The sequence below is a fragment of the Carcharhinus amblyrhynchos genome, chromosome 21 (genome assembly GCF_965287045.1).
Source record: "Carcharhinus amblyrhynchos chromosome 21, sCarAmb.v2.hapA, whole genome shotgun sequence".
Classification (NCBI taxonomy): Eukaryota; Metazoa; Chordata; class Chondrichthyes; order Carcharhiniformes; family Carcharhinidae; genus Carcharhinus; species Carcharhinus amblyrhynchos.
In genome coordinates this window covers 5,314,521-5,341,219 of record NC_137344.1, presented here as the reverse complement: position 1 = coordinate 5,341,219, position 26,699 = coordinate 5,314,521, and the positions used below count along the sequence as shown (strand labels likewise).

Sequence of the window (26,699 nt, the reverse complement as noted above, 5' to 3'; positions counted from 1 at the left end):
TCAGGAGTCTTGTCAGCTATGCAGACATCGCAGTTGGTCAAGTGTGACTAATGCCTTGATACTGGAAATACTGGCCTGGGAGAGAATGCTCAAGTTGATGCTCCTAACCTGCCAGTGGTTTTGCAAGATTTTGCAGATGTAGTGTTAGTAACATTTTTCCAGGGATTTGAGCTGCCTGTGTGTCCTGCATTCAGAAGTATGGAGACCAGGGCTACTCTGCAGACTATGAACTTAGTGCTGGCTTTGAGGTCTCAGACTTTGAATACTCTATTCCTCAAGCCCCCAAAGACTGCACTGGCATTGAAGTCTATGTTGGATTTCATTGTCAATGTCCGCTTGCACTGAGAGGAGCCTCCAGAGGTATGGGAAATAATCCACATTATCCAGAGGCTCAGTGTAGATCTTGTTGGCTGGGGGGCAATCGTGTGTGGCAAGAGTGGTCTGTTAGAGAATCTTTTGTTTTCCAGATGTTTAGCCTATGGTCCTTTCTCTCATATGCCTCAATAAATGTATCGATGATGGTTTGCACGCACATACCCAAGCGTCATCTGCATGACAGTGGTTGGGGTGGCCTTGATTCTGGCTTGGAGGCATTGGAGGTTGAACAGTGTCCTGCTTGTCCAATAGGTTAGCTTTATTCCAAGAGGGAGTTTCAAAGTGATGGGGTGGAGTGTTGCTTTGAGGAAGACGGAGAAGAGCGTTGATGTGATGATGCAGCCCTGTTTAACCCCAGTTTGTGCGTGTGTGTGGGTTTGTGGTGAGGATTATGGTTTGTATGTTATTGTGGAGCACGCAATGAATGGTTATGAATTTTTCCAGGCAGCAGAATTTCAGAGGATGTTTCTCAATCCCTCACGTTGATAGATTCGAAGGCCTTTGCAAGATTGAAGAAGACCGTGTACAAAGATTAATGTTGCTCCCTGCACATTTCCTGGATTTGTTGCTGCAGAGTGCAGTGACCATTAACCACAGCAACACTCCACCCTACTTCTCAAAGGCCTTCAACACTCTGCCAACCATAAGAGATTGTGAATTCAGCTATTGGACAAGCTGACAACATGTCCGTTCTGCCTTTTGATGGGTTGAAGCCACACTGAGACTCGTGGAGGACCTTTTCAGCCACTGTGAGGTTGAAGAGCGTTTTTGTGATGAGCTTTCCCATAGTGGAGAATGGGGAAATCCATCCTTTCTTCAAGATGGTCACAATTAGGGCATCTCTAAGATCTCATTTCATGTTCTCTTCCTTCCAGACAAGGATAATGAGGTGGTGAATTCTTGTCTCTCCACCAAATTTGAATTTTTCAATAGGATTACTGAGACCTTGTCGTTATCAGCCATCGTATGGCTTTTTTGACCTCACACTGAGCTGTGGTTGCACTTGGATAGTGTGTTGCAGAATAATGTTGAAGGCACTTGCGTTAAAGGCTGCATCTTGATTTAGGAGGTCCTCAAAGTGCTCTCTTCATCGAGTCTCGACTGCGCCTCTCTCTTTAAGCGCCTCTGTCCCTCAGTACTCAGACTATAGATTGCTTTAATTGCACTGAAGATGTTGCACATGCTTTGGTTGTCAATGAGTGGCTGAGTCTCCTGTGCTCTTTGAGTCATGAGTTCTTTGTTGCACCTCGGCCTTCAGTTGCCTGTAGGTTTGTTTCCTCGCACTCGCGTTTTGGTGGAGCTGCCATGTCAGGAATGCCTTGTGTTTGCCGTCGAGGAGATCCTGACTCTCCTGGTCATTCTTGTTGAACCAGTCTTGGTGTTGCCTGGTCAAAAGCTGGAGCATCTCCTCACAGATGCTGACTATGGTGGCTATTAAGGTTGACCAGGTATTGTGGGTACTCTGAGGCTCTGGCTCATTAGGTGAAGCTAAGTTAGCTGTGAGCCATTGACTGATAGCCCTTCTCAGGGTTTTTGAGACCAGTGACATTGAGACTCCTGCTGCAGGTATTTTTTCTCCATCTGTCAGTTTGGGGCCAAGGTGATGAAGATGGGAGAATGGATTAGTCGATGGTTAGCCCAACAGTCATTGGCTCAAGTTGTAGAGCAGGTGATGCAGGCATCTGTGTGGTCCCTTGGCCGGATGATGATACAGTCAATTAGGTGCCAGTACTTGGAGTGTTGCCATCTGGTCTTGTTCTTGACCCTTCGTCGAACAGGGTTTTTGTAATGATTAGGTCATATTGTAGACACTACGTTCATCATTCCACCTTTTAATCTCTTCAATCAAGTTTCTAGCACCTGGACCTCCCAGATTAAAGTCACAAATACATTGTGACAATGATCATCAAAAACACATCATGAGATATTTCTATCTTTGCCCTGGTAAAAGGCTACATACGTGTCTACTGAATAAATGGATTAAAACATTTACTTTCCTATTCATGAACATCTTTCTTTTTCTGTTTTGTAGTGGCATAAGTTGAAAACATCTGCTTTTTAGTCTTAAACTTGAAACTTTTAAGATGGGCTCACTGGACAAAAGCCAGTTTGTGTGAATTTTGGTATCGTTGGAATCGGTCCCTGCTTAGAGATTATTTGTTCTGCTCACGTTCCAGGAACTTGGACAGCATTAGAATGTGAGTGACTGTCGGAATGGATTTAAACTGCAAACATCAAGATACTTACTCATTTCTGCTCTCAGATCATGAATTCCATATGTGCTTTGGTTATAAATGGAAAATACCCATTTCATGTCAGGTACTTTGCTTTCATTGATAATCAGAAAAGCTTCTTTGCCAGCTCTGCTGCTCAGTCTTCATCTATGAGAGAGAAGTTTAAACCCTCATGACAGGAGCAGTAGTTTCACGGCTTCATCTGGTAGATCAGTTTCAGGGTGTGACTAGCAATGTGCACTAAGAATCTGAAGTTTTGTGAGAGTTATGTGTAACATTTAGACAAATATCCCAGGCTATCTGAGCATGTGACTGCTTTAGTATCAAGCTTGCTACTATTATTGATACCTCATGTCATTAAAGATATTAAAATCTAAAAAGTGAATATAGAATGGATAGTATAGAAACTTTGGTGACTACAGATAAACAATTAAGGTGTAGTATACCAGTTGGGTTTTTGGGTTTAATGCTCCAAATCTCTACAGCTAAAGACTTGATGTTAAAAGAGAATTATTGGCAAACGGGATGGCTGTGAATAAATGCTACATTCAATTGGTAATTCTTCATGTACTCAGAAAACATGGCATAATTAGAACAAGGCAATATGGTTTTACAATAGGGAAATCCTGTTTGACAAGTTCAGTAGAGCTTTTAAGGATGTAACAAATAGCGTAGTTAAAGTAGAATTGGTACATTAGTGAACTTGGATTTCCAAAAAAATTCAACAGGTTATTCACAAGATAAGGACTCATGGAGTTGAGGGTAATCTTTTAGCATGAATTGATGCTTGGTTAATGGACATGAAACAGAGTGGAGGGAAAAATAGGGCATCTTCAAATTGGCAGGTTGTGACTAGTGCAATGATCAGCGCTCAGGTTTCAGCTCTTTACAATCCATAATGAATTAGACAAAGAGAAATTGAGCGATATAACTAAACTTGTTGACTACACAGAGCTAGGTAGTTTGAAGCTATGAGGAGTACGCAGTGAGGCTGTAAAGAGACATAGGGTGTGTGTGTGTAACAAGGAGGAAGATGGGAGTCTAACATGGAAAAGTGAGGTCATTTGCTTCAGTCATTAGAATAGAAAAGTGGTGGTATGAAACTTGTAAAATTGCCTCACAGCTTAGGGACCTGGGTTCAATTCCTGGCTTGGGTCACTGTCTGTGTAGAGTTTGCATGTTCTTCCCTTGTCTGCTTGGGTTTCTTCCAGGTGCTCTGGTTTCCTCCCGCAGTCCAAAGATATGCAGGTTAGGTTGATTGGCTATGCTAAATTGTCCCTTAGTGTCGCAAAATGTGTAGTTTAGTGGGATTAGCTAAGTAAATGTGTGGGATTGTGGGGATGGGGACTGGGTGGGATTGTTAGTTCAGTCTTGATGTTGATAATGTTCAGAGAGACTTGTACAAGAAACATAAAAGTTAGTGTACAGGTGCAGCAATCAATTAAGAAAGCAAATACCTTTTTTTATTGTTGGGGATTGAAGTTTAAGAATAAAGAAATCTTGCTACAATTGTACAGGGTTTGGTGAGACCAGATCCAGAACGCAAAGTAAAAATTTGGTCTCCATATTGTTAAGAGCATAGCTGATGTTAAACACCAGGTATTTCAAATCCCAGAAGGGAACACTTGAAACATCTGCCCTCATCTGTATTTTGCAATTTGGTTTAACGTGAGGAAAGATATGAAAACTGGAGGAGGATATCCTAGGTGTCTTTGTAATGATTTCAAATAGAAATGTTTTAAACAAAAACAACAAAAAAGTTGATGAGAAATGCACTTAATTAACTCAATGAGTATACCCAGTATCTTTAAATTTACCCAGTTCCAAATTCCTTTTATTTTTTCCAACTCAGAGCTAAGCTTCCCTAAACCGCATGCTATAGGGTTTAAAAATGTCGACAAAGTCCAGTAATAATTGCCATACCTGCCACTTATCTGTTTCAAGGTTGCTTCTGATGTAGGCCGAAAACAATTGGCTTTGCAAACAGGCTTTTCCACTGACGCAGCTTGAGTCACAGAATCCCTACAGTGCAGAAGGAGGCTGTTTGGTCTATACCAACAATAATCCCACCTAGCCGCTATCCCCATAACCCCACATATTTAAAAAACAAAGAACAACCCAGCACGGGAAACAGGCCCTTCGGCCCAACAAGTCCGTGCCGCCGCATCACCCTACACCTATTCTACCCTGCATGTCTACGAATGGAACCTCTAACTTAGCCAGATTCAGGGGAGAATAGTGTCAATTTGGTAAAACCAGTCAGCCTAAGAGCACATCTTTGGGGTGTGGGAGGAAACCGGAGCACCCGGAGGAAACCCATGCAACCACAGGGAGAATGAGCAAACTCCCACAGACACAGGCCCAAATCCATGTATCTGCACAGCTAGCAGTGCTAGTCACCGAGCTGTTGCGGCGCCCGTCTACCAGTCCAGGATCAAGCACACACACCGACACGAAGTACTAGGCCACTCCCGGAACTTCCAAGAGCAGCCCACGCACGACCCACTGTGTGCATGCCCCTCGTTTGACACGAGGTGAACCTCCACCTGCGGAATAAAAAGACAAAAACGTTAATCTTACAAGCCTGCTTTTCCGGTGTCTCCCGAGGCTCTAACCTTATTTAATAGCCCCTACCATAACCCTCCATCCTCGTTTCACTCGTGTCTATCTAACTGAACCTTAAACGAGTCCAACGTTCCTGCCTCCACCATCCTACTCGGTAGCGCGTTCCATACCCCCACAACTCTCTGCGTAAAGAACCTTCCTCTCAATTCCAAATTATACCTCTCCCCCCTCACCCTTAAACCATGACCTCTCGTGTTTGTACCCAGTCTAGGGAGCAGTCTCTCACTATTAACTCTATCTATTCCCTTCAGTATCTCATATACCTCTATCATGTCCCCCCTCAATCTCCGTCTTTCCAAGGAGAAAAGTCCCAGTTTCTCCAACCTTTTCCTCGTAACCCAGCCCCTCCATGCCAGGCAACATCCTGGTAAACCTCCTCTGCACCCTTTCCAGAGACTCCACGTCCTTCCGGTAGTAAGGTGACCAGAACTGGACGCAGTACTCCAAATGCGGTCTAACCAACGTTCTGTACAACTGAAGCATTAGACGGCAGCTTTTATACTCTATACCCCTTCCTATAAAGGCTAACATTCCATACGCCTTCCTAACAACCTTCTCCACTTGTGACGCAACCTTCATGGATTTGTGAACCTGCACTCCCAGGTCCCTCTGTATGCCTATACTCCTAATCTGTCTACCTTTTATCACATAGCTCCTCTCTGCATTATTCCTTCCAAAATGCATCACCTCGCATTTGTCAGGATTAAATTCCATCTGCCACCTATCTGCCCAATGCACCAACCTATCTATATCCTGTTGTATCACCTGACAATCCAGTTCAGTACCCGCCAACCCTGCCATCTTGGTGTCATCAGCAAACTTGCTGATCACACCACCTACACTCTCTTCCAAGTCATTTATGTATACTACAAAGAGGAGAGGTCCCAGTACTGAGCCCTGCGGCACACCACTGGTCACTGGCCTCCAGCCCGACAAGGTCCCCTCCACAACTACCCTCTGTCTCCTATTATCCCAGCCAGTTCTCAATCCACCTAGCTACCTGGCCTCATATCCCATGCGCCTTAACCTTTTCTACCAGCCTACCATGAGGGACTTTGTCAAATGCCTTACTGAAATCCATATAGATGACATCAACGGCTCTCCCATCGTCAACCGTTTTTGTCACCTCAAAGAATTCCACCAGATTCGTAAGGCAAGACCTCCCTCTAACAAAGCCATGTTGCGTATCCCTAATCAGATCGCAACGCTCCAAATGCTCATACATCCTACCCCTAAGTATTTTTTCCATTAATTTCCCTACCACCGATGTCAAACTCACCGGTCTATAATTTCCAGGGTTATCCCTACTACCTTTTTTGAACAGCGGTACCACATTTGTTACCCTCCAGTCCTCTGGGACCTCACCTGTGTCCAAAGAAGAGACAAAGATTTGCGCCAGAGGCCCAGCAATTTCATCTTTCACCTCCCTAAGCAGCCTGGGATAAATACCATCAGGCCCCAGAGCTTTATCCGTCCTTACGCTACCTAAAAGCCCTAGCACTTCCTCCCTCGTAATAGATATCTCCTGCAACTGATCCTCCGCTCCCTCCAAGAGACAGCACGATTCTGAACCCCTCTCCTTTGTGAATACCGACGCAAAGTATTCATTCAGGAGCTCCCCCATTCCCTCCGACTCAATACATAACTCTCCACTCTTGTCCCTAAGAGGACCAATTTTCCCTCTAACTACTCTCTTGCTTCTAATATAGGAATAAAATGCCTTTGGATTTTCCTCAATCCTACCAGCCAAAGCCATTTCATGCCCTCTCTTCGCCCTTCTAATTCCCCTTTTTAGCTCCCTCCTACTCTCTCTATATTCCTCCAGCGCACTGTCCGTACCCAGTCGTTTCGACCTAACATACGCCTCCCTCTTCTTCCTGACCAAGTCTTCAATACCCCCTGTAATTCACAGCTCTCTAGTCCTACCTTTCCCATCCTTCCGCTTAACCGGAACATACCTCCCCTGCAACCATTTCATTTTGCCCTTAAAAGCTTCCCACTTGCCAACCGTGGACTTTCCAGCTAACAGTCCCTCCCAATCAATGTCCTGCAGCTCCCTCCTAATCCTGCTATAGCTCGCCTTTCCCCAGTTCAGCACACTCCCGTTCGGCCGGCACTCGTCCCTTTCCATTTTTATCCTAAAGTAGACGGACTTGTGGTCACTGTTAGCCACATGTTCGCCTACCTGTACCTCACCCACCTGCCCCGGCTCATTACCCAACACAAAATCAAGTATAGCCCCTCCTCTAGTTGGGCTAGTTACATACTGCTCCAGCGACCCTTCCAAAACACATTTCACAAACTCCTCTCCCTCTGTACCCCCAGCTCTAGGCCCCCTCCAATCACTCCTGGAAGATTAAAGTCACCCACTACAACCACTCTATTCTTCCTGCACCTGTCCAAAATGCCCCTGCAAATGCCTTCCTCCACCGACCTCGGGCTGTTGGGTGGCCTATAGTACACCCCTAGCAATGTGATCTCTCCCTTTTTATTCCTCAACTCCACCCACAGTGACTCAATCCCTGTCTCTTCCATATCGTCCTCCCTCTGCACTACTGTGATGTTTTCCTTTACTAACAGTGCCGCCCCTCCACCTCTCTTCAACCCTCCTCTGTCACACCTAAAACACTTGTACCCAGGAACATTCAGCTGCCAGTCCTGCCCTTCCCGTAACCACATCTCCGTTACAGCCACCACATCTAACTGCCTCACAAACATCAAGGCCCTAAGCTCATCCGTTTTCCCTGCCACGCTCCTAGCATTGAAACAGACACAGTTCAACCCACGAGTGTCCCTCGGAACCTCCTTCTCCCTGATAATTTTCCTTTCACCCGACTCTCTCCCAGCCACCTCCCCACCCCTCCTCCCTATTAGTTTAAACCATTCCTGAACACCCCAGCTAACCTCCCCGCTAAGACACTAGTTCCCCTCCCGTTCAAATTCTCCCCACCCCTCCTGTACAGTTGCCCTTCTCTCCTAAACACCTCCCAGTGATCCTCAAAAGTAAAGCCCTCTACCCTACACCAATCCCTCAACCATGCATTCAACTGCATGATCTTGTCATTCTTTGCCCTGCTAGTACTGGGCAGCAATCCAGAGAGTGCCACCCTGGAGATCCTGCCCTTTAGTTTGGACCCCAACTCCCTAAATTGCCTACGGACCTCTACCCTACTCCTCCTTCCTATGTCCCCCTCCCCTACGTGTACTATGACCTCTGCCTGGGTCCCCTCCCCTTTCAAAATTCCCTCTGCCCTTTCCATTACATCCTTTACCCCTGCTCCAGGGAGGCAGACCACCATCCTGGAGTCGCGCCTCTATCCACAGAACCTCCTATCAATACCTCGGACCCTCCCATCCCCTACCACTATCACCTTGCCAGCCCCCTTCTGTCCCTCTAAGTCAGTCTCCCCTTCCTGCCTATCTTTCTGTGCCCCTGTCAACGAACCTTGGGGGGCCTCCAGGGAGGCCGGGGGACCCTGACTACTCTTCTTCTTCCTCTTTCTCCTCCTAACTGTCGTCCACCCTTCCTGCTCTTCAGCCCTTGGGACCTCTTCCTGCTCGTGGTTCCTAGCCATCAACTCCTCGTTTTCCCTGACTAGAAACGCGTCCTCCAAACGCCCCTCGAGTTGCCTGACCCGGGCCCTCAAGCGCTGCAGTTCTAAACATTTACTGCAGATGTGGACCTTGGGGACACGTGACACCACCAGGAACTCCCACATGTGGCACCTGACACAACTTATATTCCTCCCTATATTCCCTGCCATGTCCCAACCTCCTGTATGTGGCAAAAGGTAGAAATCTGTCACTCACCTTCTCTAAGCCTGCTCTCTCCTAAGCCCAGCGAGCTAAAGCCCTTCTCACTCAGTTCCCACTCACTCCGCTGCCCGCTCCTGACGCTGTACGCTGCTACCTCTTTTTTATACCCCCCGCTCCCCCTTAACGACAATCCCCTCGCCTAACTTCTGGTACAGAAGTAAACTACACTCACAAGCCCCGAGAACCAGAAGTACAGGAAAAAAGCGGTTTTCAATTCAAATCAGTCACTCGCCACAGCCACCAGGTTCAATGCTCCGGAGAACAATTTACCTAGCTAATCCCCCTAAACTACCCATCTTTGGACACTAAGGGACAATTTAGCATGCCAGTCGACCTAACCCACACATCTGTGGGAGGAAACCCACGCAGACACGGAGAACGTGCAAACTCCACATAGACAGTGACCCAAGCTGGGAATTGAACCCTGGTCTCTGGTGCTGTGAGGCAACTTTTCCTGCTGTGGGCTGCGTTCTTGAAACAGCTAACTTGCAATGGTTGAAATTGCTCCTAATGTACCATTTTTCCCTTTTGATGTTTTATTATCTGAACTAATCTTCTCAGAAGTCATACTTAATTACCTTCATTTTGTGAATCCACCTTTTAGAATATAATTGTGAAGTTCACACGTCATTTCCTCCTTTCAACTTCTAAAACTTCTAGGGCAGTGGATAGAGGAGAGCCGGTGGATGTGGTCTTTCTGGATTTTCAGAAGGCGTTTGACAAAGTACCTCATAAGAGGTTATTGCAGAAGGTCGGGGGACATGGAGTTGGGGGTAGGGTATTAGCGTGGATAGAGGATTGGTTGTCAAATAGGAGGCAGAGAGTGGGGGTCAACGGGTGCTATTCGGATTGGTGGATGGTGACTAGTGGAGTGCCCCAGGGGTCGGTGCTGGGGCCTCAGCTTTTTACCATTTATATAGATGATCTGGAGGAGGGAACCGAGTGTAGGGTGTCGAAATCTGCTGATGACACCAAGATTGGGGGAATGGCAAATTGTGCGGAGGGTGTGGAGAGTCTGCAGAAGGATCTAGATAGGCTGGGCGAATGGGCCAGGAAATGGCAAATGGAATTTAACGTTGGCAAGTGTGAGGTGGTCCACTTTGGTAGGAAGAATGGTAGGAAGGACTATTACTTACATGGCAAAAAACTGCAGCAGGCGACGGTGCAGAGGGACCTCGGGGTCCTTGTGCATGAGTCGCAAAAACCCAGCTTGCAGGTGCAGCAGGTGGTCAGGAAGGCGAATGGGATGCTGGCCTTCATAGCAAGGGGGATTGAATATAAAAGTAGGGAGGTCTTGCTGCAGCTGTATAGGGCATTGGTGAGGCCGCAGCTGGAGTAGTGTGTGCAGTTTTGGGCGCCGCACCTGCGCAAAGATATTTTGGCCCTGGAGGGAGTGCAGAGGAGGTTTACTAGGCTGATACCGGAGTTGAGGGGGTTGAGCTATGAGGAGAGGCTGAATAAACTAGGCTTGTACTCATTAGAATTTAGAAGAATGAGGGGAGATCTCATTGAGACGTATAAGATGATGAATGGGATGGATAGGATAGAGGTGGAGAGACTCTTCCCGCTCAAAAAAGACAGTAGGACTAGGGGGCACAGCCTCAAGATTAAGGGGGGGGGGGGGTGCGGTTTAGAACGGAGTTGAGGAAGAACTTCTTCACTCAAAGGGTGGTGAATCTCTGGAATTCTCTGCCCGTTGAAGTGGTGGAGGCTGCCTCGCTAAATATTTTTAAGAAGCGGGTTGATGGGTTTTTGATAAGAGAGGGGATTAAGGGTTATGGGGAGAGGGCGGGAAAGTCGAACTGAGCCACGACAGATCAGCCATGATCTTATTGAATGGCGGGGCAGGCTCGAAGGGCTAGATGGCCTACTCCTGCTCCTATTTCTTATGTTCTTATGTTCTTATTAAATCTTCACTTAAATGCTTGCTATACCATTATCCATAGTTATCAACTTGCCTCAGGTAAGCACCTGTTTACAATGTTGCTAAACTTATCAACATATCAAAAGCACCACTTCCATCAACTTAGCTAAACTATCTCTACCACTACACAGCTTCCATTATTAAAGTAGTTGTGAAAAACATATAAATCACCAGAACACATTCCCAATTACAGGATTTCCTTGATTTTTCATCCTATCACGATTTCCTGACGCTCTTTCAGGAAAGATACACTTGCAATAGAAGCATAAATTCAATAGATCTGTGGAATGAGAGGTTTGACCTTTGAGAGGCTTAATAAATTGGGCCTATATTCTCTAAAGTTTGAAGAATGAGGGGTGATCTTATTGTGACATATAGGCCGAGTTGTTACCATTGTTCACGTTGGCGGGATTTTCTCTTCTTGCTTCAGTGTTTGTAGATTTGGCTTGGTGCCAAATTCTGCAATTTCACTGCAGCCAGAACGTGGCATTTACAGCTGCTAAGTTCATGCGCATAGATTTTGAAGGGTAGATACTTGGGCTGTTTCCCCTGACTGGGAATCTAGAACAAGGGACACAGTTTCAAGACAAGGGACCCCTCGTTTAGGATCGAGGTGAGAGAAATTTCTTCATGCAAAGGGGTTGTGAATCTTTGAAAATATCTAGCCTGGAGGATTGTGGATACTCCCATCACTGAATAAAGGATTATATTTAAGGCCAAGATAAACAGACATTTGGTGTCTGGTGTCAAATGATATGGGGAGTGGCTGGGAAAATGGAGTTGAAGCCCAAGGTCAGCCATGTGCAAATTGAATGGTGGATCAGGCTTGACCATATGGTTGTCTTCTATTTCTTATATTCTAAAGATACAATTTCATCTAAGGCATAAAGATAGTATATACTGCAAATTCTTAGCATGCATGGCAGCATCTGTGGAACGAGAAATCAAATTTGTGTTTCAGTTGTTGACCCTTCATCAGAAATAAGGAAGTAGTGAATAAGTGACACCAAACTTCTGCTTTTAGAATGTGAAGTACATAGAACATAGAACATTACAGCGCAGAACAGGCCCTTCGGCCCACGATGTTGCGCCGACCAGTTACAAAAACAATGACCCACTAGCCTATACCAATCCCTTTTCGTCCATAAACCTATCCAGAGATCTCTTAAACGCCCCCAAACTAGACGCATTTACAACTGCAGCAGGCAGGGCATTCCAATCCCTCACCACCCGCTGGGTAAAGAACCTACCCCTGACATCCGTCCTGTAGCTACCCCCCCTTAATTTAAAGCCATGCCCCCTCGTGCTAGCTTTCTCCATCCGAGGAAAAAGGCTATCACTATCCACCCTATCTAAACCTCTAATTATCTTATATGTTTCAATAAGATCCCCTCTTAGCCGCCTTCTTTCCAACGAAAACAACCCTAGATCCCTCAGTCTCTCCTCATAGGACGTTTGAGGATAAGACTACTTTCTTCAGTTGGTTAAAAATAGTTTCATTTTCTGCACGATAGATTACTGATGAGATCTCATGACCATTGATCATTTATTGGTGGATGGAATTATATAAGACCAGAGATTTTTTACATGTCCTAATATCGCCGCATGTGGCTCAATGTCAAATTTTATTTGCTAATGCTCCTATGAAGCGCAATAGATTGTTTTACAATGTTGTAAAGGCTGTATGTAAATGGTCTCAATCCCTGCTTTTGAGGACCAACAGCTTCAGCTACATTGAGCAATTATGTGGATGGAGGGTTAGGACCTGCAGTTTCTTAAACATTTAAATTTGTGAACAGCTTCTTCACAAGAATGCAAAAATATTCGAGTAAGCTCATCCTGCGTAATTTGCACCTACAAGAAGATGAACCTAGGATATTTGTTACCCAGGTAGTGTGAAAACATGTTTGCTCTCACTTTCTTGTAGAGGATAAATGCAAAGTTGATTTTTGAGGTTAAAGGGAAAAACTGCATCGGAAGGATAAAATATCGTTTCATTTTTAAATGATAAGCATTGAATATTTATGACCATAGTGTAAAAGTTGTGCCAATCGCTTCAAATGGAACCTTTTAGCTAGCTTGATTTTAGTTTTCCTGCAAGAATTTTATTGTTCACCTTGCTCTGATTTAAACCATGTATCTATTGATACGTTAAATAAGCAGACAAAATGTTGGCAAATGGAATATAATGTGGGGAAATGTAAAGGTATTTACTTTTGAAGGGAGAACAAAAGAAGAATGCAAATTTGAATGCAGAAAAACTGCAGAAAGTTGCAATGCAAAGAGACTTAAGGGAAACTGTACACAAACCAAAGAATGCTAGCACACAGGTACAGCAGGTGATCAGGAGGCTAATGCAATGTTGGCCGTTATTTTAAGAGGGTTGGAGTATAAGAGTAGAGGAGGTTTTGCTGTAACTGTACAAGATACTGGTGAGATTACATTCAGAGTACTGTGAGCAGATTTGGTCCCCGTATTTAAGGAATTATTTATTGGAGGTAGTTCAGAGAAGGTTCACTAGGATGATCCCCAGTATAAGAGCATAAGAAGTAGAAGTAGGAGCAGGAGTAGGCCATCTAGCCCTTCGAACCTGCCCCACCATTCAATAAGATCATGGCTGATCTGAAGTGGATCAGTTCCACTTTCCCACTTTCTCTCCATAACCCTTAATTCCCTTGTCTGTCAAAAACCTATCTACCCATGACTTAAATATATTTAGCGAGGTAGCCTCCACCACTTCAGCAGGCAGAGAATTCCAGAGATTCACCACCCTTTGAGTGAAGAAGTTCCTCCTCAACGTTCCAAACTGCCCCCCCCCCCCCCCCCATCTTGAGGCTGTGCCCTCTAGTCCTGCTATCCTTTCTAAGCGGGAAGAATCTCTCTACCTCCTACCCTGTCCATCCCTTTCATTATCTTATACGTCTCAATAAGATCCCCCCTCATCCTTCTAAACTCCAACGAGTACAGACCCAGTCTATTTAGTCTCTCTTCATAGTCCAGCCCCCTCATCTCCAGTATCAGCATAGTGAGCCTCCTCCGCACTCCCTCCAAGGCCAAAATATCCTTGTGCAAGTGCGGCGACCAAAACTGCACACAGTACTCCAGCTGTGGTGTCACCAGTGCCCTGTACGGTAGCAGCAAGACCTCCCTGCTTTTATATTCTATCCCCCTCGTTATAAGGCCAGCATTCCATTCACCTTCTTGATCACCTGCAGACTGGGTTTTTGCGACTAATGCACAAGGACCCCCAGGTCCTTCTGCACCGTAGCATGCTGCAGCTTTTCGCCCTTTAAATAGTAATCCCTCCTACTATTATTTCTGCCAAAGTGGATAACCTCACACTTGCTAACATTGTACTCCATCTGCCAGGTCCTCGCCCACTCACTCAGCCTATCCAGATCCCTCTGCAGACTTTCCACACCCTCTGCACAATTTGCTTTTCCACTCATCTTTGTGTCATTAGCAAATTTCGTCACCCTACACTCAGCTCCCTCCTCCAGATCATCTATATAAAAAGTAAATAGCTGAGGCCCCAGCACTGATCCCTGCGGCACTCCACCGGTTACCAACCGCCAATCAGAATAGCACCCGTTGATACCAACTCTCTGCCTCGTATTAGACAACCAATCCTCTATCCGTGCTAACACCTTACCCCCAACTCCATGCACCCTAACCTTCTGAAGCAACCTTTTGTGAGGCACCTTATCAAACGCTTTTTGAAAATCGAGAAACACCACATCCACCGGTTCCCCTCTGTCTACCGCACTAGTCACATCCTCATAGAAATCCAATAAATTAGTCAAACATGACTTCCCCTTAACGAGTGCTGCGTCTGCTCGATCAAACCGTTCCTTTCCAGGTGCCTCGCTATTTCTTCTTTGACGGATTCAAGCATTTTTCCAACTACAGACGTTAAACTAACTGGCCTATAATTCCCTGCCTTTTGTCTGCTACCTTTTTTAAACAGCGGCATAACATTAGCCGTTTTCCAATCTTCCGGCACTTCCCTGGAATCCAGCGAATTTTGGTATGGACAGGTTGTGAGTTTACTCATTAGAATTTAGAAGAATGAGAGGTGATTTCATTGAAATATACAGGATTCTAAAGGGGCTTTACAGGTAAATGCCGAGATGATGTTCCCCCTCATGGGAGAATCTCGGACCAGAGGGCATAGTCTCAGAATGAAGGGGTGCCAAATTAGCACTAGGATGAAGAGAAATTTCTTGAGGGTTGACTGTCTTTGGGATTCCTTGCCACAGAGAGCTGTGGGGGCAGATACATTGTGTATATTTAAGGCTGAGATAGATCAATTTTTAATCAGTAAGGGAATCAAGGGTTATGGGGGAAGGACAGGAAAGTAGACATTAAGTTTATTTTAGGGCTGGGTGGGATTGTTGTCGGTGCAGACCTGATGAGCCGAATGGCTTCTTTCTGCACTGTAGGGTTCTATGACTTATTAGTGTCAAAAGTGGGCTTACTTTAACACTATAATGGAGTTAGTGAAAATCCCCTAGACACCACACGGGAGAATTTAGCACAGTCAATGCACATCTTTCAGACTGTGGAAGGAAACCAGAGGAAACCCACGCAAATGCGGGTAGAACGTGCGAACTCCACACAATGACCCAAGCCGGGAATCGAACCCAGGTCCCTGGTGCTGTGAGGAGCACTGCTGACCACTGTGCCACCATGTCACCAAGAATGTGAGATCAGCCATGATCTTTTTGAATGGCAGAGCAGGCTTGAGGGGCCAAATGGCCAGTTCCTGTTCCTATTTCTTATGGTCCATCAAGTGCAACCGTTCAATTTAGCTCTGCATGTCCCTAATCTGTGCTTTTGGCTTTAAAATATTAGCCAAATTTTTATCACAGTACTGCAGAATCTTGCTGAATTTGAACCTAGAATTTGCTTAGCCAAAACTTTTAAGTATTTGCATCTTTCTGAATCTTTTAAAAATGTGATGTAATTCAAGTTTTTTTTTTAAATCGTTCTTGCAGTTTGTGGTTAATTTAATTTAAAGGTGATCTGGCTTTAAAATATTTGATTGTGGGCTTTTTGTTCCAACTGCACGTTAAAACATTTTCTTCCTGGTATGCTGAATTAATTTTTTTGGCATTTTCATCTATAGCAATTCAGTACATACAGCTTGAATACCCAGCTATTTACCTTTGTCTACTTAGTTTCCTTGTAAATCAGTTACTTTTGAAACTGTAGTTTACTTTAAATGTACTGTATGGAAGGGTTTTTAATTTTGTTATTAAATTTTGTTATTTAATTTTGTTGGGGAAATTCAACAGGTTTGGTGTGTGTAAGGATAGAAACATGATGTGGAGTTGCTGGTGTTGGACTGGGGTAGACACAGTAAGTATCTCAACACCAGGTCAAAGTCCAACAGGTGGTTGGACTTTAAGCTGGTGTTGAGATTTACTTACTAAGATAGAAACAGTTAATGTTTTGAGTCTGATATGACTTATTTTGTTAGCTAGATTGTAAAGTCTGTATAGCTTTAACTGACAGCAGTAGCCTTTTTCCATAAAGCTACTTACACATACACTAGAGCTGATTTTACAGCAGCATAGTCATCATCACATCTAAATGTGTATGTGTAACAAACTTAGGGTGGCCAAAGTTGTGTAGAGTCACTTGTAGGGGAGAGCCAACTTGCACTCAAAGTAAAAAAAAAAGTGCATGAAGCTCATGCTTCACCTGGGTTTCTTTTATCTTCATAAAAGCAAATTACTTCGGATGCTGACACCTGAACCCGAAGGAGAAAATGCTCACAAATCTCAGCAGGTCTGGCAGCATCTGTAAGGAGAGAAAAGAGCCGGATGACCCTTTGTCAAAGCTTTGTCAAAATTAAAGGCATGCAGAGGCAAACTACATAGTTGCACTTGAAAGACCATAAGAAATAGGAACAGGAACAGGCCGTTTGGCCCCTTGAACCTGCTCCGCCATTCAAAAGGATCATGGTTGATCTGACATTTCTTTTACCTTAATTGTAGACAATAAACATCATTTTGAATTATCTTCAACTATGTAGAACAACTAGCTTATTTCAATAAACACAAAAGTAATTTGTAAGCACTTAATGTTTAACAGCTTTTCCATTGGGTAAGTTCCCTGAAAATGTAGCTTTGTTTAGTGGAACTAATCTGGCTGTATTAATTTTTAAACTGTAGAAACTTGATTCTTGAACTATGGGCATGTGTACAAGTGATTACTGGTCCTATTTGTAATTACAAATAGCTTTATTGTATCCCATTAAAAAATGATGAGCAAATGAGAATGAGTAACCTGAGACATCTAAATACAGCAGAGCTGTGATCCTGTAATGTCCAGTGGTGCACAGTATCTAATACAGACTGTTGCCATTCACAAAGCTGTGGAATACCAAAGCAGTTGATGTGGAGTCATATTAAATATAGCTAATTTTGGTTTGCTCTTGTCCCTGATATTTTTGCTGCATTCTTTCTCTCTCTTCCTTAACCTGCAACAATCGTGCAGCAGTTTACCAAAGGATTATAAACGAGTTGACTCAACTTACCATAAAAAATAAAAGGATATGAAAATGCCGAATAATTTCTTAGTTGATTAAGACCAAATCTATCCAAACAATAGATTTTTAAATTCTTAAGGCTAATAAACAGATCTCATAATATAAAGCAATCAAAATCAAATGGTTTGCATTAGCAAACTTGCGTCTGCAGCTTTACAAAAATTAAAAGTCTACATTTTTAGTTGAACTGGGTTTAAGCCTGTCAACCCGAAGAGAGATTTTGCCCTTTAATGTGTGTGAAGTTAGGTTACAGATCAGCCATGGTTAAATGGTATGGGGTACAGACTTAAGAGGCTAAATGGCCTAAACATTCCTAATACTTAAATATAAGGATTAAACTGTACATGAACAGATGAAGCTGGAGAAACTCAGAAGATTTGACAGCAGAAACAGTTAACATTTTGAGTCACAGACTCTTCATCAGAACTGAAAAGAGGAGAATATAGAAACTACAACTAAAGGCAAATGGCCTGGTGTGAGATGGAGTTGGTGGTGGGGGGGCACGGCGCGGCGCTGTTTTGTATCAAGGCAATACATATATGGAACATTGAAATAAGGAGGTGGGGGGATGGAGAGCAGACAGTACTCAAAAGCGAAGTCCCAAGGGCTGCAATGTGCCTAACTGAAAGATGAGATGCTGCTGCTCCTGTTTGTGATGGGCTGCATTGCAGCAGGCCAAGGACAGGCATGTGGGCATGAAAGAAAGGTGCTAAGCTAAAATGGCATACAGCAGGAAGGTTAAAGTCATGCTTGCAGACTGGTGGAATGTGTTCTGCAAAGCCGCAACCCAGATTGAGTTTATTCTCCCTTGTGTAGAGACCACATTGGGAGCAGTGAATACAGTAAACCAAATTAAAGGAACATAGAACACTACAGCACAAACAGGCCCTTCGGCCCACAAGTTGCGCCGATCACATCCATAACAACCAGGCCATAGAACTATCTGTAACTCCCAATCCCATTAGATCCCATATACTCATCCAGAAGTCTTTTAAAAGACCCCAGCGAGTTCGCCTCTACCACCACCGTCGGCAGCCGATTCCACTCGCTCACCACCCTCTGAGTGAAAAACTTATCCCTAACATCTTCTCTGTACTTGCTTCCCAGGACCTTAAACCTGCGTCCTCTCATAGTCACCATTTCAGCCCTGGGAAATAGCCCCTGAGAATTCACCCTATCTACTCCTCTCAACATTTTATAAACCTCTATCAGGTCACCTCTCAACCTTCGTCTCTCCAGGGAGAAGCGACCTAGCTCCCTTAACCTATCTTCGTAAGGCATGCCTCCCAATCCAGGCAACATCCTTGTAAATCTCCTCTGCACCCTCTCAATAGCTTCGACATCCTTCCTGTAGTGAGACAACCAGAGCTGCGCACAGTACTCCAATTGGGGTCTGACAAGGGTCTTATAAAGTTGCTGCAAATTAAAGGAAGAGCAAGTGAAACATGGCTTAACCTGAAATTAATATTTAGGGCCTTGAATGGTGAGGAAGGAGGAGGTAAAGGGGCAGGTTTTGCACTTTGTGATTGTAAAGGAAATTGACTTGGGAAGGGGATGGAGAGTTGGGTGTGATGGAGTAGTGGGCCAAGATGGAGTGATCCCTCTGGAATGCAGGTGAGGGAAAGATGTGTTTTGTCAGGGCATCATGCTGGAGTTGGTGGAAATGGCACAGGATGGTCCTTTGAATGTGGAGGCTAATGGGGAGAAAATTGAGGACTACGAGAAACCCTATCATGGTTCTGGAAGAGAAAGGAGTTAGGGCAATCATGTGGGAAATAGGTCAAATCCAGTTGAGTGGCCTGTTATCCACACATGAGGGGAAGCCGTGGTTAAGGAAAAAAACAGATATGCCAGAATCTCCATTTTCAAAGAGCAGATGTGACAGAGGCAAAGGTACTGGGAGAATGGGATGGAGTCCTTACAGGAAGTGGAGTGTTAGGAGCTGTTGTCAAGGTAGTTGTGGGAGTTGGTAGATTTGTAATGAATATTGGTGGTCAGTCTAACACCGGAAATGGAGTCAAAGAAAAGTGAAATGTAGGTGATGGACGGCACGGTGGCACAGTGATTAGCACTGCTGCCTCACAGCACCAGGGACCCGGGTTCAATTCCCAGCTTAGGTCAATATCTATGTGCAGTTTGCACATTCTCCCCATGTCTGCATGGGTTTCTTCAGGTGCTCTGGTTTCCTGCCACAGCCTGAAAGATATGGCGGCTAGGTGCAATGGCCAGACTAATTTTCTCCCTCTATATACCCAAACAGGCTCTGGAGTGTGGTGACTAGGGGATTTTCACAGTAACTTCATTGCAGTGTTAATGTAAGCCTATTTGTGACAATAAATAAACTAATGTGAAGGTAAGAGATGGGTGAGAAAATTAGACGCAAAGTTGACATTTTTTGAGGTCCAGACAAGAGCATAAAGCAGTCATCGATGTAATGGGAGGAAAAGTTGGAGGAATGGGCCTGAGTAGGACTGGAACAAGGATTGTTCTACATAACTCACAAAAAGATGGGTGTAACTAGAGCCCATATGGGTACTCATTGCCACATCTTTCATTTGCAGTAAGTGAGACAAGTTAAAGGAGAACAAGTTCAGCCAGACAAAGGAGAATGGTGGTGGATGGGGATTGTTTGGGCCTCTACTCAAGGAAGAGGTGGAAAGCCCTTATACTGCCCTGGTATTGGGTGGAGGTGCAGAGGGACTGGATATCCATGCTGAAAAGGAGACGGTTGCTTTTCCTTAAAAAGAAAATTTGCTAAAATCACAAGGTATTGAAATCACCAACTAATGTATTTTTAAAACCCTAGAAACTGACTGAGTAAATATGAGAATTGTCAGTATCCTCAGTTGTCCAGTTGTTTCCTTCCTTAGTATCCTTCTTGTTTAACCATGTTCTGAAATATCCTACTTTCAGATTTGCAGCAGATCAGGATTTACTTCTGGATAGAATACTTGCAATATGACATTTTCAGAGAGAAATTGTTTCAAAACCGTTTAACATCCAGGTATGGTGTTCAACAGTTTACAGGATCATTGACATAGATGGCGACTAGCTGGGGCCCCGAGCAGTGACCCTTACAGTATCCCATTAGTCACAGCCTACCAGCCTGAGAATGATCAGTTTGTCCCTAGTCCTTTGATGTGATAACATGGCAATTAGAAAATATTAATGGGGTTAGACAAAGTCAACGTGGATTTATGAAAGGGAAATCATGTTTGACAAGCCTACGGGAGTTTATTGAGGACATAACTAGTAGAATAGGTAAGTGAAAACCAATGGATGTGGTGTATTTGCATTTTTGGAAAGTTTTTAATAAAGTCCCACAAAAGAGGCTAGTGTACAAAATTAAAGCGCATGGGATCGGGGGTGACATATTAGCGTGGATTAAGAATTGATTAGCAGACAGGAAACAATAGTAATAAATGGTATCTTTGAGTGGAAGGTGATGACTACTGGGGTATATTGGGACCAAAGCTTGGGCCCCAGCTATTTGCAAAATAATATAGAGAGTGGTGAGGAGGGTGTAAAGAGGTTTCAGGGTGACTTAGACCACTTGAATGAGTGGGAAAATACATGGCAGGTGCAACATAACGTCAGAGTGAAATTTCCATTTCAGTAGGCAAAACAGGATGATGGAGTACTATTTACATAGTGACAGATTGGGAAATATCAATGAACAAAGGATCTGGATGTCCTTATACAGTAGTCGTTCTGAGCAAGCGTGTAGCAAATAGTTTGAAAGGCAAATGGTATGTTGATCTTCATTGCAAGAGGATTTGAGGATAAAGAATGTCTTACTGCAGCTGTACTTGGTCCTGCTGAAAGCACACCTGGAGCAATGTATGATGTTTTGGTCTTAGCCAAGAAAGGATATATTTGCCATACAGGGAATGGAATGACAATTCACCTGACCAATTCTTGGGATGGTAGGATTGTCATATGAGGAGTTATTGGATCGACTAGACCTGTATTCATTTGTGTTTAGAAAAATGAGAGGGGATCTCATTGAAACATCTCAAATTCTGACGGGGCTGGACTGGATGCAGGGATGATGTTTCCTATGGCTGGGGGTCTAGAACAAGGGCTCATGATCTCAGGGTGTGAGGATATTTAGAACTGAGAAGAGGAAAGTTTTCCCCACTGAAACTGAATGGGTGGCACAGTGGTAGCACTGCTGCCTCATAGTGCCAGGGACCCGGATTCGATTCCTAGCTTGGGTCTGTGTGGAGTTTGCACATTCTGCCTATGTCTGCGTGGGTTTCGTCCGGGTGAACATAAGAACATAAGAAGTAGGAGCAGGAGTAGGCCATCTAGCCCTTCGAGCCTGCCCGGGTGCTCCAGTTTCCTCCTACATTCCAAAGATGTGTGGGATGGATTGGTGGATCAGCTGTGCTAAATTGACCCATTTCAGGGGGATTAGCAGGTAAACGTGGGGTTACGAGGATAGGGTGGGATTGTTGTTGGTGCAGGCTTGATGGGCAGAATGGCATCCTTCTGTACTGTAGGGATTCTATAGAATGTTGGTGAACCTGTGGAATTCTCTAGGGTGCTAGATCAGAAGCCCCAATGTATGTTATGAAGTCAGACAAGCCATCAACAATTCTTCTATTTTGACATTGAAGTAAGGAAAGGGTACTCCAGGAGTAATTCTGCTGACAAATTAGGGATCTTTTAACAAAACAAGCTTTATTCATGACACAGTTTAAGCATAACTTTAACAAAATGAAACATTTTAACTGTTAATCATTGAACAATCTTTAAACATTAAAATAAACAATTCTTATGGCTTATTACTATTCAGGTCCAGTTAAGCAATATTTTTATTATGGACTTAAATCCCTCTTTAAAATTAGTTAGCAAATTCAAGCATACTTGCTTGACTTGGGTTAACAGCTGTGGAGCTTCCAGAGAGTTTTTGTAGAGAGAGAGAAACAGCTGCTTGTTAGCTGCTATCTTTAAACAGCCCTCTTCAGCAACTGCACTCTTTCTAAAATGATAATATAACTATTTTCTCTGCAAAAGCTTAGCTCCTTCCATCAACCTAATATCACATGATTTGGTCAACTTATTTTGAAACTCCAGGAGAATTTAGGAAAACAGATGTTCATTAACTCAACAAAGTACCACATTACTAGCTAAAATTAGTTGCTATCCTTCTTTTTCAGCATCTACTGCGTTCCTGCAGACAAACTGACTCCCTTGCAGAAAAACACCTGAACCTTAAAGCAATCCCCCTAAATGAAATATATTAATAGCACAGTATCATGACACGTAAGGCTGTGGAGGCCCAATATTAAAGAAATAGATAGGTTTCCAGGCATTAAGTGTCAAGGGATATAGGAAGAGAGCAGGAGCATGGATTTGAGATAGTAGATCAGCCATGCATTGAATGGTATTGCGGGCTTGATGGGCTGAATGGCCTACTCCTACTTCTATTTTCTATGTTTCTTTGTCCATTAACCAATCCTCAATCTATACCAGAAATATACTACATTTCTCCCATTGCATGAACTTTATGCATTCTATGGAGATATATTTTCTATACTAATCTCTCTACAAGTGGAAATGAGCATGGGCACGACTAATTACATGAATGTGTTAGTGATGTGACTTTGCCTCCTTTTAATCACTGTTTGTGTCTGTTAGAAGTCTCTCAACACCAGGTTAAATGGTGTTTTAACGTGATGTTGTGAGACTTCTAACTGTGTTTACCCCAGTCCAACACCAGCATCTCCACTTTGTGTCTGTTGGCACAGTTGGCCATGAAGAGTAGTAACCAGTTACATGTTTTCAGACATCAATCAGAAAGCTCACTGAAGTAAATTGAATACAGTTGGTGATTTTGCATTTCAGGTGTTTATATTAACTGTAAAACAGATCCCATAGCAGATATTTGACAATTTAAATGATCAACAGGCTACTGAGCAGGTGAGGCAATGTCTGTGGATTAAACGTTTCAAGCTGATAACCTTTCATCAGAGCTGTCTAATGAAAGGCTATTGACCTGAAACGGTAGCTCTGTTTCTCACCAGAGGTGCTGCCAGACCTGCTGAGTATTTCCAGCATTTTCTGTGGCTTCAGATTTCTGGAAGTTGCGGTATATTGCTTTTGAATTAACTCTTGATCCTCACTATATTGTTTGGAAACAAGAATGTGTTTATAGCGAAGGTGTGGCGTGGAAGGGAGCCTTCATTTAACAGAAAAATTTAGTAAAATATTTCTAAAATTTGATTGTGGCATAAAACATAGGCATCCCGCAAATATTTTAAAGACAACACAAGTACAAGATGGCCTGTTACTGTTCTGTACCCTCTGCAATAGCAACAGCTTTCAGTTTTAGATTATTCAAGTGTATTGACATTTTTAATATGTTTCCTAAAGCATTTATCTGTCAAATTGACACATAATTTCTCTTGAAAGGAAGATTTTGTTTGTTTAGTCATCCCAAAGTACATTACAACTGACGGATTACTTTGGAAGTAGTTCACTGTTGCTTGTAGATTTAGCAGCACAGAAAGAGGCCATTGTGCCTGTGGTAGGTGAGCAAAGGTGAAAGCTGGTATAAGCACAGTAACATCAAAAAATGAATGAGTGTCTAGATAATCTGTTTTTGTTGGTGTTAGTTGACACAATAAGAAGTCTCACAACACCAGGTTAAAGTCCAACAGGTTTATTTGGAATTATGAGCTTTCAGAATGTAGCTCCTTCCTCAAGTGAGTGGTGTTAGTTGAGACATGGAAATTGCACAGGACAAAAGTCACCTTCCAACATTTCAAATTGTGCCATAGGACTTTTAATTGGTATAAGCACAGCAAAGTCAAAAAAGTAACAAGTGAATGAATGAGTAGATAATCTTTGTGTTGGTTGAGACATGGTGGTGAACCTTCTTTGTACTCTCTCTCCAAAGCTTCCATGTCCTTCTGGTAGTGTGGCAATCAGAACTGCACGCTGTATTCCAAATGTGGCCTAACCAAGGTTTTATATAGCTGCAACAAGGTACCTTACAAGAGGTTATTGCAGAAGGTAAGGGGGCATGGAGTTGGGGGTAGGGTGTTAGCATGGATAGAGGATTGGTTGTCAAATAGGAGGCAGAGAGTGGGGGTTAATGGGTGCTATTCGATTGGTGGTTGGTGACTAGTGGAGTGCCCCAGGGGTCGGTGCTGGGGCCTCAGCTATTTACTATTTATATAGATGACCTGGAGGAGGGAACCGAGTGTAGGGTGTCGAAATTTGCTGATGACACCAAGATTGGTGGAACGGCAAATTGCGCGGAGGGTGTGGAGAGTCTACAGAAGGATCTAGATAGGCTGGGCGAATGGGCCAGGAAATGGCAAATGGAATTTAATGTTGGTAAGTGCGAGGTGGTCCACTTTGGTAGGAATAATGGTAGGAAGGACTATTACTTACGTGGCGAAAAACTGCAGCAGGCGACGGTGCAGAGGGACCTCGGGGTCCTTGTGCATGAGTCGCAAAAACCCAGCCTGCAGGTGCAGCAGGTGGTCAGGAAGGTGAATGGGATGCTGTCCTTCATAGCGAGGGGGATTGAATATAAAAGTAAGGAGGTCTTGCTGCGGCTGTATAGGGCATTGGTGAGGCCGCGGCTGGAGTACTGTGTGCAGTTTTGGTCGCCGTACTTGCGCAAGGATATTTTGGCCTTGGAGGGAGTGCAGAGGAGGTTTACTAGACTGATACCAGAGTTGAGGGGGTTGAGCTATGAGGAGAGGCTGAATAAACTAGGCTTGTACTCGTTAGAGTTCAGAAGAATGAGGGGAGATCTCATTGAGACATATAAGATGATGAATGGGATGGATAGGATAGAGGTGGAGAGACTCTTCCCGCTCAGAAAGGACAGTAGGACTAGGGGGCACAGCCTCAAGATAAAGGGGGGGCAGTTTAGAACAGAGTTGAGGAGGAACTTCTTCACTCAAAGGGCGGTGTATCTCTGGAATTCTCTGCCCGTTGAGGTGGTGGAGGCTGCCTCGCTAAATATTTTTAAGAAGCGGGTTGATGGGTTTTTGATAAGCGAGGGGATTAAGGGTTATGGGGAGAGGGCGGGAATGTGGAACTGAGCCACGACAGATCAGCCATGATCTTATTGAATGGCGGGGCAGGCTCGAAGGGCTAGATGGCCTACTCCTGCTCCTATTTCTTATGTTCTTATGTGCTACATGATTTCCCAACTCTTGTACTCAATGCACCGGCTTCTTAATCACCGCTGCCCCTTCGTTAGGTGAGTGGGGAGTTCTGATCACAGACAGGCATATAGAGGGAACCTTTATATGCCCTGTCTGTGATGAGAACTCTCTACTCACCTGACGAAGGAGCAGTGTTCCGAAAGCTAGTGGTGTTTGCTACCAAATAAACCTGTTGGGCTTAAACCTGGTGTTGTGAGACTTCTTACCTCACTTGTGATCAGAGGATGTGAATATATCTGTAATGGCCCCAGCTATTTCTTCCTTTTGCCTCCTGCAGTAATATGGGATAGATCCCATTTGGCCTCGGAATTGTCTACCTTAATGCAATTTAGGATACCCAACACTTACTCCTTCCATTAAGCAATGAATGCTGGCCTTACCAGCGAAGTGTGCACCTCACAAGTGAAGATTTCTTAAAAAGCTATAAATTTACATCTTAAATACTCTGTCATTTCTTAAAATTGAATGTTAACATATTTTGAATGCTTCCTTCAATAAAGTTCAATATACTGCTGAAGTATTTCCCATATCAGCCATTCTTGTGGTTTCTAAAACTGCTGATTAATTACAACCTATTTTGAACAGGTTTTTATTGTCCAGTGGGTTGAGACTGGCCATGCACATTTTATGTTTAACTCGTGCACAAACAGAGACTTTCATCTGATCAGCTTGGGCTTCATTCCAGGTAAGCAATATGTTCTAGCCCACTTAGCTCAGTTCTTGCACCTTCTTCCATTTTCTGTTTGGCATTTAGTATCTGTCTATGAAAGCACATTCAATTTAATGTGCTTGAGGAATTAATAGCACAGAAGATGCTTTTGATTTTAAAGTGCAACAGAAGTCCTTTGCTGTTGCCAGCCATATGCTTAGTGGTTGATTGGTAAATTTGTTTTTCATAGAATTATAGAATCCCACAGTGCTGAAGGAGGCCATTTCAGCCCATCAAGCCTCCACCGACCACAGTCCCACCCAGG

At 43.9% G+C, this 26,699-nt stretch overlaps 1 protein-coding gene across 4 annotated transcripts in view; it reads left to right on the top strand.

The window, feature by feature from the left end:
• The window catches only part of tex2 (testis expressed 2), a 153,579-nt gene that overhangs the window by 16,206 nt on the left and 110,674 nt on the right, over nt 1-26,699 (top strand). Inside the window, exon 2 of one of the 4 annotated variants that reach the window (XM_080209347.1) lies at nt 26,311-26,410. The exons of the other annotated variants lie outside the window; for them this stretch is intronic. The gene's annotated coding sequence lies outside the window, so the exon portion shown is untranslated. The remainder of the gene's footprint in view (nt 1-26,310; nt 26,411-26,699) is intronic. 4 annotated transcript variants of the gene reach the window in all.